The 13,688-nt window shown below is 44.5% G+C and overlaps 1 long non-coding RNA gene across 1 annotated transcript; it reads right to left on the reverse strand.

Annotated features, from left to right (window-relative positions):
* Positions 1-2,040: 2,040 nt before the first annotated feature.
* On the reverse strand, positions 2,041-9,770 carry LOC122462547. Its single transcript, XR_006285173.1, has 3 exons — positions 9,756-9,770; positions 9,504-9,512; positions 2,041-2,162 (listed from the first exon to the last, which is right to left on the reverse strand). It is a non-coding gene; the product is annotated as an uncharacterized LOC122462547 (long non-coding RNA).
* Between the last annotated feature and the right edge of the window lie 3,918 nt (positions 9,771-13,688).

The raw sequence follows: 13,688 nt of genomic DNA on the forward strand, positions 1-13,688 counted from the left end.
CAGGATGAGGTCCCCATCAAATATGGGGTGTAGTTTGAGGATACCCCGGTATGGGTTCCATGTGCGGTGGTAGGTGACAACTACGAGTGTGGAGTTGGAGGGGGGTTTTATTTCTGTATTGAAGCAGGTTCTCTCAGGATATTTGTGTGCCCCATTCCATAATGTGATCTACTTCTCTGGTGGCGTGTCCTTGTTTGGTGAATGTGGTTTTGTGTGTGTTATATATCCCTTAACAAGTCCACCATCCTACAGGGATATATACTTTAGGAAAAAGAAATAGGGGGGGGGACATAAAAGTAGCCTTTCATGTCTATGCAGCCTAATTCTGATACTTCTACTTGTTCTCAAATTCTAGCAATTGAAAGAAAGAGCTTTTAAATAACATAACATATACTCAACCTAGAGGATTTAAGCTAGTGAATGAGAGGAATATAGAAGCCTGGGAGAGGAGACTCAAAAATAGCAGAGAATGATGTGTTTAAACTAGAAGAAAAATAGAAACATTGCATTATTAATAAATGTCTATTCAAGCTTTGTCCCAGCTCAAGAAAAACTGAAACTGATTTTATCTTGTGGTCTAGGGACTGGGTTCCAGGTTGTAATGAATTATAGCCTGGGCAAATTCCATGTAGATTCCAAATGGTGGACAAGCTGCACTGTGGTGCTTTTTTTGTTAATCTAAAAATGCATAAGAGTAGGGCCAACCAGTGTGCTTTTGGAACACTTAAATTCACATTTTAAAGCCTCAGGGTTGTTTTTTTAAATGTAAAGTGTTGGATTTGAAATGTATCCCCCAAAAATCCCTGAGCAAATCTGTACTTCAGTTTCTCTAAGCATTTGCTAAGAAAACGTCCAGGCCTTATTTCTGGCGAAGAGGGTACTTAAAGTCGTCTTGTTAAACTTTATTGTGCCAGTTATGCTTTGACATTCACTGATCAGTGAACTTCAGCTTTTAACAAGAGAGAAAACAGACACAATGCAGTTATAGAAAAGGCAGCTGAGTTCAATAGAAACAGACACAATTTGGATTTAAAACAAACTAATGTGGATAAACTACTTACATGGATCTAAATAAGAAACAGGACTATCTCTTTGAGCTGCTATCCACTAGGAAGCTCACTTAAAATAATGTATACATCACAGATCCAAGCTCTTTGGGGTGGCACATTTTATTATGTGTTTGTACTGCGCCTACCACAAGGGCTTGATCGGGGCCCCTTGGCATTATCACTGCACAAATAACAATATATTTGAATGATGCTTGGCAATCAGACTTGTAGATACAGTACTATTCCTCCCCTCCTTACTACCGTATTGTCTTTTATGATTACATGAAACTATAGCAGAGTATGAAAGATTTTTGTATTTTAATAGTTTGCTCACCCCTTACTGTAAACTGTATGACTCAGTTGTCAAGTACATATTGCTATAGACGGTCAATATCTACAGTATGTTTGAATTGGCTGAGTTACTGTTATGTATACTATTGACATGTTAGGTTCCAATTAACCATGCTGGTGATATTTCCAGGAAAGAAGGCAGGTGAAGAAGCTGGTTCATTTGTTTGGCAGGTTGGGATGAGGGGAAGAAGCTAGATGAGTGACATGTAAATTTAAAGACAAACTATTTTAAGAAATCCCCCCCCCCCCCCGTTTTATCAAGAATTTAGAAACTAGAACTCTGTCTGGTAGGTTTTAAATAATTTATGTTTGGAGATTTCAAGGCTTGTCTGATATTTCATTCCAGTTCATTCACAGCAGATATCTATCTTTGTAGAGAAAATAATATTTCTAAAGGTGCTGTCTTTCCAAACATAACATTTTCAGGTCTGTGACTGTAAAATAACATAAATCAAATGAGTCTGTTAAATGAAAAAAGTAAAACTAATCTGAGAGCAGGAAAGGCCAGTGAAATTCTACTTGGAGAAATGAGGTACCAGCTGTAGCTCCAGGTCCAATAAACCTATATGAGAGCCACAAACCATTTAACATCATAAGGATGTGAGACACACCTGGTTGCATTGGAAACAACAGAAGAGGAGACTGTCTAGTGCAGGGGTGGGCAAACTTTTTGGCCTGAGGGCCACATCAGGTTTCCAAAATTGTATGGAGAGCCAGTTAGGGGAGGCTGTGCCTCCCCCAAACAGTCAGGCATGGCCCAGCCTCCGACCCCTATCCAATCCCCACCCTGCTTCTCGGCCCCTGATGGCCCCCCCGGGACTCCTGCCCCATCCACCACCCCCTGCACCCTGTCCCCTGGCTGCCCCTGGAACCCCTGCCCCTGACTGGCCCCTGCTGCCCTATCCAACCCCCCCTTCCTGACTGCCCTCCTGACCCCTGTCCCCATTCAACCCCCCTTTTCCCTGCCATCTGACTGCCCCGCCCCCTATCCACACCCCTGCCCTCTATCCAACCCCCCGTACCCCCTTACCGTGCTGCCTGGAACACCAGTGGCTGGCGGTGCTACAGCTGCAACGCCCAGCTGGAGCCAGCCACGCCACTGTGCAGTACAGAGCACCGGGTCAGGCCAGGCTCTGCAACTGCACTGCCCCAGGAGCTTGCAGCCCCACCGCCCAGAGCATTGCGCTGGCGGTGCAGTGAGCTGAGGTGCAGGGGAGGGGAGACAGCAGGGGAGGGGCTGGGGCCTAGCCTCCCAGGCCAGGAGCTCAGGGGCCAGGCAGGAGGGTCCCGCGGGCTGGATGTGGCCCACGGGCCGTAGTTTGCCCACCTCTGGTCCAGTGCCATAAGACTAAATTATGCAAGAGTTGGATCAGAAAGGCATCAGGTCTTGAAGTACAGTAACTCCTCACTTAATGACAGGTGTCAGAGTAGCAGCCGTGTTAGTCTGTATTCGCAAAAAGAAAAGGAGTACTTGTTGCACCTTAGAGACTAACAAATTTATTTGAGCATAAGCTTTCGATGAAGTGAGCTGTAGCTCACGAAAGCTTATGCTCAAATAAATTTGTTAGTCTCTAAGGTGCCACAAGTACTCCTTTCCTCACTTAATATTGTAGTTATGTTCCTGAAAAATGCAACTTTAAGCGAATCCAATTTCCCCATAAGAATTAATGTAAATGGGGGGGGGGGGGCGGGGGTTAAGTTCCAGGAAAAATTTTTTTGCCAGACAAAGGCATTATATACATTTTAAACAAGCAATTTAATACAGGTATAAGTTTTAAACTATTTTAAAGAAACAATTTAATACTATAATCATCATCGAGTTTGAAGCTTGGTTGAGGTGGTGGAGTCAGAGGGTGGATTGTCTGGCTGCTCCTCTTGCTGAACTTTCTGAACTCGAAAAAACACATCTAGAGATTGTTTTGCTTTCCTTTTTTTTTTTTCTTGGTAAATTTCTTTATAGCAAGTCATTAGATGACTAACTCCCCTAATCACTTGGGAGCTGTGTTCCCTGTCAGGATCGTCATCACTCAGGATTTGCAAGCCAGACTTAACCCACCTCTTCTCCCCCACACCTCCTCCCCGTTTACTCCACATGCCATGTCCTTGCTCCTCCCCTGTCCCTCCCCTGCCTCCTGCCCATGGCAATCAGCTGGTTTGTGGTGTTCAGGAGGGAGGGGGAGCCTGCATGCCAAGTCCTCGCTCCTCCCTCCTGAATGCTGCAAATCAGCTGATTGCTGTGGGCAGGAGGCGGGGGAGCAGGGGGAAGGCACTGATCCATGGGGTCTGCTGGCAGGTCAGGGGTGCTGGGGGGGCATGTAGGGGAGCTAATAGGGGGGCTGCCAGCTGTGGACAAAGCAGGCAGCCAAACGACATTATGGCAGAGCATTGCACAACTTTAAACAGAGCATGTTCTGTAATGGAGCAGGGACATAAGATCAAAACAACGTTAAGCGAGAGGACAATAAGTGGGGAGTTACTGTACAGGTAAAGAATGGTAAATAAGGGGTGCTGAGTTTGAGAGGGAATACTCCCTGTATAGGACCTTGTCTTTCAACCATAAATAAACTCTGCCATGATCAAGACAAGTCACTGTAAGAGCCAGGACAATACTTAAACCAGAAAATGTAGCAGGGTGAATTAGATGGTAACAGCCACACTAGCTCCTTTATCATAATTCTGATCTGGCCCAAACCAGCGTAACTTGTGAAATCTGACAGGATCATAGCATTATGTAGCATGGCTCTTTAGCAATGGACATTAAGTATGTACCTATATAGAGAAACTTGCTTTAGAAAAAGGAGAAAAACACTTAATATGTTTAAGTTGTTTTATTTAGTGCAGAGGTTACCAAACGTTTTCTTCTTCACCTCTCTTCGGAGATTCATGTCCCATGCATACCCCTTCTTCCCTCTACCCCCACGCTCTTACCCTCCTACCCTGCTGTTCCCTCCTGCAGCACCAGCCAGCCCATCTCTCCTGCTAACTCCATTCATTGGCTTCAGCTTCTTCCTCCAACCTGGCACTGCCTGCCATAGGTGCTGGAATTAGGGGTGCTGCTGTACCCCCTGGCTTGAAGTGATTTCCATCATATATACAGGGTTTACAGTCAATGGCTCTCAGCACTCCCCCTATACAGATTGTTCCAGCACCCCTGCTCCCACCAGCCCAGTATCCAGGGCATATGGCAGGGGGCAGTAACAGGTACGGTAGGAGCAGGCTCAATCTCCAGCTGCTCTTTCTGGGGACCTCCTCTTGTGCACCATCTGCTGCCACGGCTCCTGCCTGTGGTGAGGTGCTGCCTCTGCTGGCTCCTGCTCCTTGGAAAATAGCAAGAATGAAGGAATGTTTTACTTCACATCAGGTCCTCATCACAGTTGCCAACTTTCACGCAGTAAAGCTCCCCAACTTTCACAATAAGCCAAAAATCAAGCTAATCCCATTTCAAAACAAGCCAATCCCTAAGAATCCCAACATTCTATGTGACTAGATCCCCCTGGTCTGCAGTCTGGGACTGTGGTGGGCCTGCTGTGCACCCAACTCTCTTTCCCCCCTCTCCCCCCATCCCTGCTTGAGCCAATCAAAAAAAAGAAGCTACAAGCCAAATAAGGACCAAGCTACAAATGAAAAACTAGCCAACAAGCAACTCACAAGTCAATTAAGCCAAAAACAAGCCCAATTTCTGTGTTTTTTCTGGGGGGTTGGCATATCTCGTCCTCATACTCTCCTGATAACCTCATCCACTACAGTTTGAAAACCTATGATTTAATGTACTATTTTCAAATAAAATAATTCCTGTGATACAGATTAAATGATTGCATGGAAGCTAAATAATACTTGGATTCACCTGGTATTGAGTTCCAGATAAATTGCACATTCCCAGTAAAAAGCCTGCTGAATATATATTAATCTTATATTTGTGTTTTAAATACCTATACAAGCTGGATTTTAGTTTTCACTTTAAAAAACTTCATTTCATCTGAGATTTGGTCTAGAATTTGCATTTATTTACAATATCCATTCTCTGATCTGTCTAAAAATGTGTAATAAAGCCATAACTGATATCTGAGCACCATCCACAACCAGTGATGTTATAAACTGACATCTTGTGTCCAAACTGTCTTGTAATTTGGTAGTTTAGATACAATGGAATCCAGGGTTGAATGACCCTGTTCCTGATTCCGAAAAACCAAGACAGTTTCCTCAACCCTTCTGATAGCCAGGCTGCTTCATGAGTTCTGCAGCCTTGCAGTTGAAAACAGCAACAATAAAAATAAGCTGTTTAGCCAAGATGTTGGTCCCTGAAGTTATACTTTATTTATTGTATGATCATACCTACTAGACCTTTCAATTGCTGCTACATCCTGACCTTGAAAAGACACTTTGCTCAAGCCACCACCACCCCTATTGTTCACAAAATGACAGGAAGAAATATGCAGGCGTAAAAAAGATAGATACAATAAATTCAGGTGTATGGTCTCAGTTTGGGGATCTAAAATTTTTCTTTCCTAAAAGCACAAAGAGAATTCTGTTCAAGTATTCAAGTAACCTTAATAAAGATACATGTAGATGTCTCTTTTTAATGCTGAGGTATCCAAGTAAAGAAGGGAAGGATGTAGTTTCTGGATTATTGGTCGAAGACAAAGCAGAGCATTTTGTCGGAATACCTGAGAAAGGGCAGAGCGTTTGCTGTCATGTTTCATGACCAGGCATACTATGAGCTTGCAGCAAGTGACTCCTACAATGTGAACAGAATGATCGTGAAAGTCTGATCTGAAACGTGCTCAGAGGCTGTATATTCAGTGCTTATTGCATTTCATGCACTTCAAAAAAGCTATTTTTTGTGATAAAAAGTTGTGATAAAGTCCATTCTTACAAGCATAGAGTAATGGCCCAGTGACTCTCAAATGTATTGGTTAGCACAATCAACCACATGCTAATTCTTTAAAAGTTTATTTTTAAACTTGCTTGCAAAATGTTAGACTGCAAGCCATGAAGACTGAAGCCTTCTATATCTATAGAACAAGCACAGCAAAGGGAGTGACACTGCAAATTTCTCCACACTGCTCTGTCAGTATTCCTCAGCCCTGTCTTGGAGTGACTTACTCTATTGGTAAGTGGGTATTCAGTCTCCATGCCTATTCATTGCTTTGGCTCTGTGTTAAGGCTGCTAATAAATGAGCAGACTGTGTCGATGTGTGCTGTGGTCACTGGGAACTGGTTTTATTTCACGTGGGCCATTGAAAAGCCAAATAGTATCAATTTATTATCATTGCTGACATGGCTTGGATTCTAATGTACATCTTAAGGGCAAAACGTCCACATTTTGTTAGCACTCTCCAATTCATCTAATCCATGATTAGCCATTTTGATTGGATCAAGGAACTCTCATCTATATATTCATGTTCTGAGAGATGCAATAGGATGGTGATCTTTTTGAATAAAGACTATTAAGGAAGCTCCATGGAACTGAAGGGAAATAATAGACTTTAACTGTCAGATAGTCATGGTGCCAAATAAGAGTGAGGAAGTAGTGGTGGAAAATAGGCCATGAGTTTATCCCTACTGCTGGTCCTACTGTCAGAAGATGGGGAAGAATCAGGGGTTCTGGCATAGTGGTGAGTTCCACTGCAGAAGAGAGAGATTAGGTTGTGGCGTAGGGCTGGTACACCCCATCACCCTCTGGGGGCAGGTTGAAGGGGTGTTCTGTCCTCAAGGCTGAGTTTAAATGACTACTTGTACTCTCAGGGCAGTATGGGCTGATGTGTGGGGGTCGACAAGGTGGCCCTGCTATGCCGTGCTGTGCAGCTTAATAGCCAGAGTCAATGTGGTTGCCCTTCCAGCCGGGGCTGTGTGGCCTAATGGCCAGCATCCATAAAGCTACCCTCAGTCGGAGTAGTGTGGCCTAAGGGGCAGAGTCAATAGGGCTGCCCCTCTTTGTCAGGGCTGTGTGGCCTAGCAGCCAGAGCCAATATGGCTCTCCTCTTTGTCAGGGCTATGTGGTCTAGCAGCCAGAGTGGTTGGAGCAGGGGGGGTGCTGCCTCAGGGTGGGGGGCAGCCAAGGTAGGGGGACCTGGCCCTCCCTACTCCCCCGGATCCCAACCCAGGGCCTTGGAGGTCAGGGCCTGCCACGAACTCAGTGGGGATCCTGCTGAAACATCCTGAGCTAACCCCGGTTCTATGACCGGTTCCCTGTTAAGTTCCCCTGGGTTACTTCCTACCTGTTCCTCCATGACTTCTTGTCTCAGGGTTCCCATGGCAACTCCTCCCTCCATGGCGTCTGCTGCCTGGGGTACATGGGTCATCTCCATCTGGCTGGCCTCCGCGTCCTGAAGTGCCAGCAGTCCTTCCGCAGGAACCTGCAGTGCACCTCCGTTTCCTTTAGCAGTCAGCTCCAACTGCGGTGAGTTGCTCCCTTTTATATCTGTGTTCCAGCTGAAGCACACTCAGCAGAGCTGAGGGAGCATGGCCTTCTTGGCCCACAGAGTAGGATTAACCCCTGCTGAACCAGTGAGGGGCTGGTACACCCCATCACAGTTTGGCTTGTGAAGAATTGGGATAGGGGCCGCAAGTTCTGCATAAGGAAAGACCTTAATATACATATATTAAATCCTAGACTGAAAAAATTATGCAAAGTGAATATTATGAAACAGATTGACAAAACTGGAATTTTGAACTGTAGGCTATTAATGTGCTGTTTCTTTCCTTTACATCAGTTATAGATCTAATTTCCTTGATTTCCCATGCCTAGCTGTGATGTAGATTTGTATGGCAATGAATAGGCTGAGACTCAGTCTGTGTATGAAGGAGGTACAGGATAATTTGTCTGCATTGTGTCTGTTCTATCTATGAGTATAGTTTGTTCTCTCTGTGCCAGGGAACTTTTTGTAAGTTCAGCATACTTATGGACCCCCCAAATAGCAGAGAGGGCTTTTGTCATTTAAAATAAAAAAATTGCAGTTAGCTGAGTTTTCCATGCTGTTGCATACCTCAGTCATACACCTCTCCCCACACCTGGATGCCTGAAATAGGCATTATATGAGATTGCCCTTGAAGATTGTGGTGTGGCTGGCTTGCTCAATGAATTGATGTAATTACAGTCATATACACACGAGCATTTGTGTAACATAGCTAAGATACTATGGGATATGGTAATTGTTGGTAAATGGTCAGTTTTTAATGGCCTGCACTCTGTGAACATCTTACCATTTATGCCTAGGTACGATTCAAGTTATACATAACACTATAAGGGTCTGGGACTGGCTATTTTAGGAGTTGCATCTCTTATTGTACACTTGATCCCATGAGACAATTAAGCTGACAGGCCCATATGGGTGCAGGAAATAGGACATTTTCAGTGGCTGTTAGAATAGAGCTTGAGTTTGACCTTCAGAAGACAACGTTACCTTGTCTTTTTTAGTTAAACATTCAGTTGAATCAAATGTTTGGCTCACAATGGTGGTGGTGGTGGTTCCTTATATTGGATTTGCACCAGAAAGGGTATGAGCAGTATTTGTGGTGGTATCTGTGGCCAGTGAAAGAAAGGCAGGGTCATCAGAGTGCAACATCTAAAGCAAAGGACTCCAAGAAGTTGGACTTATTTGGTAGAAAAGTTTATTCTACTGAAGGGGATACACCTCAGGATTGCAAACCAGCAAGTGCTGCTGGGCAGATATAATTTCAATATGTGGGACTTCATGCTGAAATTCAAGGACTTGCTCTCTTAAGAGGCCAAGCAAGAGCTCTCACTGGTGGAAGAGGGAAAATCAGTGGTGATTGCCTCATTGCAAATTGTGTTGGATGCGACTGATTCAGCAGCCAGGTCCATGGCTTCAGTAGTAGACAGGCATAGTAGTTTATGGCTGCAGTCCTCAGGACTCCCGTAGAAGGTCCAGCAAATCATTCAGGACCTACACTTTGAAGAAGCTTTGCTTTGCTCTTCTCAGAACAGACTGATGCAAAGCTTCAGGGGTTAAAAGATTCTAGGGCGTTTGTGCACACCAGTGACTTCAAGGAAGCACTACAGGCCCCAAAAGCCCGTTTGGTTCTATCCCCCACCTGTCCATCAGGATCTACAGAGAAAAAGAAACGGGTTTAGGTGTAGACCACCATCCCCTTATACCTCGGCATCAATGCTTGCCTCACTAAGACAGCCAGGGGGCTCTAAGCAGATCTTTTGACAGGCCACTCAAAGACACCATACCAGTTCCCATGATGCCAGACCCTATTTCCCCCTTGTTTTCAAACCACCTCTCCCATTTCCTCCATGCATGGTCCTGTATCACCACAGACCATTGGGTGTTGAGCACGGTGGAAATGGGATATGCCCTCCAGTTTATCTCTGTTCCTTCTTCCCACCCTCCTTCCCTGTCCCTCTTCAGGGACCCCTCTCACAAAAAACTTCTGGCCCAGAAGGTTCAATCTCTCCTTCAGGCGGGAGATGTGGAAGAGGTTCCACAGAATTTAAGAGGGAAGGGGTTCTACTCCCATTATTTCCTAATCCCCAAAGCCAAAGAAGGTCTCAGACTGATTCCAGACCTGCACCACCTCAAGAGCTATCTCAAGAAAATAAAGTTCTGCATGGTCACTCCGGTATCCATTATCCCTTCCTGAATGCTGGATACTGGTACGCTGCCCTTGATTTAAGAGAGATGCCTATTTCCACATATCAATATACCGTCACAGAAAGTTCCTCAGATTCATAGTGAAGCATGCACACTACCAATTTGTGATACTCCTGTTCGCAACCCTGGGGGTTTACAAAATATATGGTGGTAGTGGCAGCCTTCCTGAGAAGACTAGTGGTGCAGATCTACCTTTATCTAGATGACTGGCTAATCAAGGGCCAGTCCAGGGTTCAGGTAGCATCCAACATTCAGCTCCTCCAGTCGACATTCATGGCCCTACACCTCCTAATAAATGTTGAAAAATCTACTCTCACTCCAATACAGAGGACAGAGTTTATTGGAGTGGTGTTCAACTCCACTGAAGTCTACCTCCCAGAGGTGGGTTTCAGACAATCATGTCCCTAATAACACACCTCAAGGGCCATCCAATAACAACAGTCAGAACTTGTCTGAGGCTCTTAGGCCACATGGTCTCTTGCACGTATTTAGTGAAACATGCAAGGCTGAGCCTCAGGCCTCTTCAGAAGTGGCTGGCTTCAGTCTACTCACCAAATGGCCACCATCTGGACTCTGTACTCACAGTGTCTCCTCTGGTCCTTGTCTCTCTCATTTGGTGGCTGGACTCACTCAGTGTTTGTGCCGGGGTTCCTTCGTATGGCCTCAACCATCAATGACTCTGGTCTCAGATGCATCACTGTGAAGTTGAGGAGCCCACCTGAGGCCCCTCAGAACTCAAGGACTTTGGTCTTCAGAAGAATTTTCTCTCTACATCAACGTCAGAAATCTCAGAGCAATTTTCCTGGCCTGTCAGGCTTTCCTGCTGCACATTACATGCAGACATTTGTTTGTTCTTACGGACAACACTGTTGCCATGTCTTATCTCAGGCAGGGAGTAGCTCACTCTTCCTGCCTTTGTCAGGAAGAGATTCAACTGTGGGAATTTTGCATAGCCCACTCAATCAATCTTGAGGTCTTGTACCTTCTGGGAGTGCAAAATGAGTTGGCAGATCACCTCAACAGGTCTTTCTCCAATCACCATGAGTGGTCCCTTTACCCAGCTGTGGCAAGGGAAACTTTTCAGCAGTGGAGGGACTTCCTAGATAGACCTACTTGCAATCCGACACAACAGAAAGTTTGCTCCCTGCGCAGCTACCAACTACAGAGGTTATACCTGCAAGTAAGAGAGCCCATTCCTCCTTGGGACGTGAATTTGGTTTTCTCAAAGCTCATGGGACTGCCATTTGAACCACTGGCAATGTGCTCCTTATTTTACCTCTCCTAGAAAGGGGTTTTGTTAGTGGCCATGGAGGTCTCAGAGCTCAGACTCTCACATCAGCACCTTCTTACACCATCTTCTTTAAAGACAAGGTGCAATTATGTCCTCTCTCCAATTTCCTACCGAACTATCCAATTTAATAACAATCAGGCAAGCTACCTTCTTGTTTTTTACCCAAAGCCACATGCAAATAGGGAGGAGCAATAAGTTCACTCATTGAACATTAAGTGAACCCTAGCTTTCCACATACAATGGACTAAACCATTCCGAAAGTCCACGCAACTGTTCCTTGTGGTAGCAGACAGGATGAAGGCTCTCTCAGTCTTTTTGAAGACAGTCTTTTCCTGGATTAAATCATGCATTTTGGTCTTGTTACAATCAAGTGGGGGTTCTGCCTCGGCTGTCCTGATGGCTCATTCCACAAGGTCACAAGCATCCTCAGCAGCATTTGTAGCACAGATCCCTATCCAAGACATTTGTAAAGCAGCGACCTGGTCATCGATGCATACATTCTCTTCTCATTACGCCATCACTCAGCAGTTGAGATATGATGCCAGATTTGTTCATACTGTCCTGCAGTCTGTGTGTCCATGAACTCCGATCCCTCAATCTATACAACTAATTGGGAGACACCTGGAGTGGAATGCACATGTTCAATTACTTGAAACAAAAAAGGTTAGTAACCTTCCATAACTGTTCTTCAAGATATGCTGCACATGTCCATTCCATGACCTGCCCTCCTACCCCTCTGCATTGGAGTCTTCCAGAAAGAAGGAAGTGAGGTGGCGCGGGGTTGGCTGGGCCGTTTATACTGGCGCTATGAGCATTAGAGGGCACTTGAGCCGCCTGTACAGGTATCACTAAGGGAAAGATTTCCGGTGACTGTGCTCGGAGAATGCACACACGTGGAGTGGAATGGACACGTGCAAAACATCTTGAAGAACAACAGTTACAGAAGGTTAGTTACCATTTTCCCCCTTGCTCCTCTGCACTTAGGTTTTGTGCCTACATTAGCCTAACTTCTATTTCTTAAGTTAAACCATCCTATAGGCTACAGTTGGTAGGGACCAATGGCCACTCTGGAAATGATCACCAGATTAAATAAGAACTCCTTTTCTTCCTCCAGAACCCTACTTAGTGGTATGCAGCTGATTCAGATGCTTGGGCTGTAGATGAACCTTTGTATCTTTCTTTGATTGCTGCTGCCTTACTGAAAAGACAGATTCAGCCTGAAAAATCTTTGGCAGCATAAGATGCTCGGAATCACAAAGATTCATTTTATTGTGATTTCTTACAGGCTAAAACTATGCCCTGTAATTAGAGATGAGGGGCATAATCATGCCCTCAATCTATGCCCACAACTCTCATTGATATTAATGGAAGTTGCGTGCATGAAAAACGGGCAAGAGACTGCCTTAAGATTCTACAGGACTTTGAGAAGGAACTAGTAGCTCAAGAGTTGGAAAATGGATGTTGAGCCTTTCATCTCTAACTTATGGTTTCTAATCTGACCCAGTGGGTTAGTGATCAAGAAATTCATTACTATGACTAGCAAAGCAATTTGCATAAAATAAGAACCAACTTGAACCTTCAGCTCAAGTCTGAAATGATCCAAATTGTTGAAGCTCTAAAAACCCCCCAAAACAACTTTGGTAAAATTATTTTGTATGTCTTTGTCTGGAAGGGGAATTGGAAACACAAAAAGAACATGAGAAGAATCTGTTCTTGGGGTGTTTCCAACTCATCTGAAATCAGAACTTGGAAATCTCACGAGAGGTGATTTTTCACACCAAAGTAGTTCAAGAAATGATAGAAGAACTAATCTGTATATTTGTAGGCTTGTCTAAATTGACCTAAGCTACCAAACCTTTTGAAGTTAGCCTGTCATTAGTTACTAATTCACAGCTGTTCATTGGCCTGTATAAGGAGTAACAGATTCTCAAACTGGTTCCTGCTGGTTAGTGCCCACATCCCGAATTACACCATCACAACTGGCAGCCTTGTTGGTATTTTCAGCAGAGGCGGGGAAGGACTGACAATGGTGACAGATCTAGTATTTCATCACTGTCCAGGCTGAGGTATATTGACAGCACTATGTAAGAAAGCTTGAACTAGCAGGTCCTTGCTTTATCTGGTTTGTGGGTAAATAGAGGATTTAAGTCTTTGGGGCTTTCAGTCCAGTTCATTTTATAAAGTATGAAAACATTTCCATTGAAAAGATACAATAGAGGAAATTTTTCACCATCTAGTTGCCTGTGGTGCATAACCATAATTGAATTGCCACATTACTTAGAAACCTATCTATAGTACAGTGAAGTGCTCCAAAACAAGAAGCCATTTATGGCAGACTCCTTTTCTGTTGCTATTTCAGAAGGATTAGAGAAGATT

The sequence above is a fragment of the Chelonia mydas genome, chromosome 12 (assembly GCF_015237465.2).
Source record: "Chelonia mydas isolate rCheMyd1 chromosome 12, rCheMyd1.pri.v2, whole genome shotgun sequence".
NCBI lineage: Eukaryota > Metazoa > Chordata > Testudines > Cheloniidae > Chelonia > Chelonia mydas.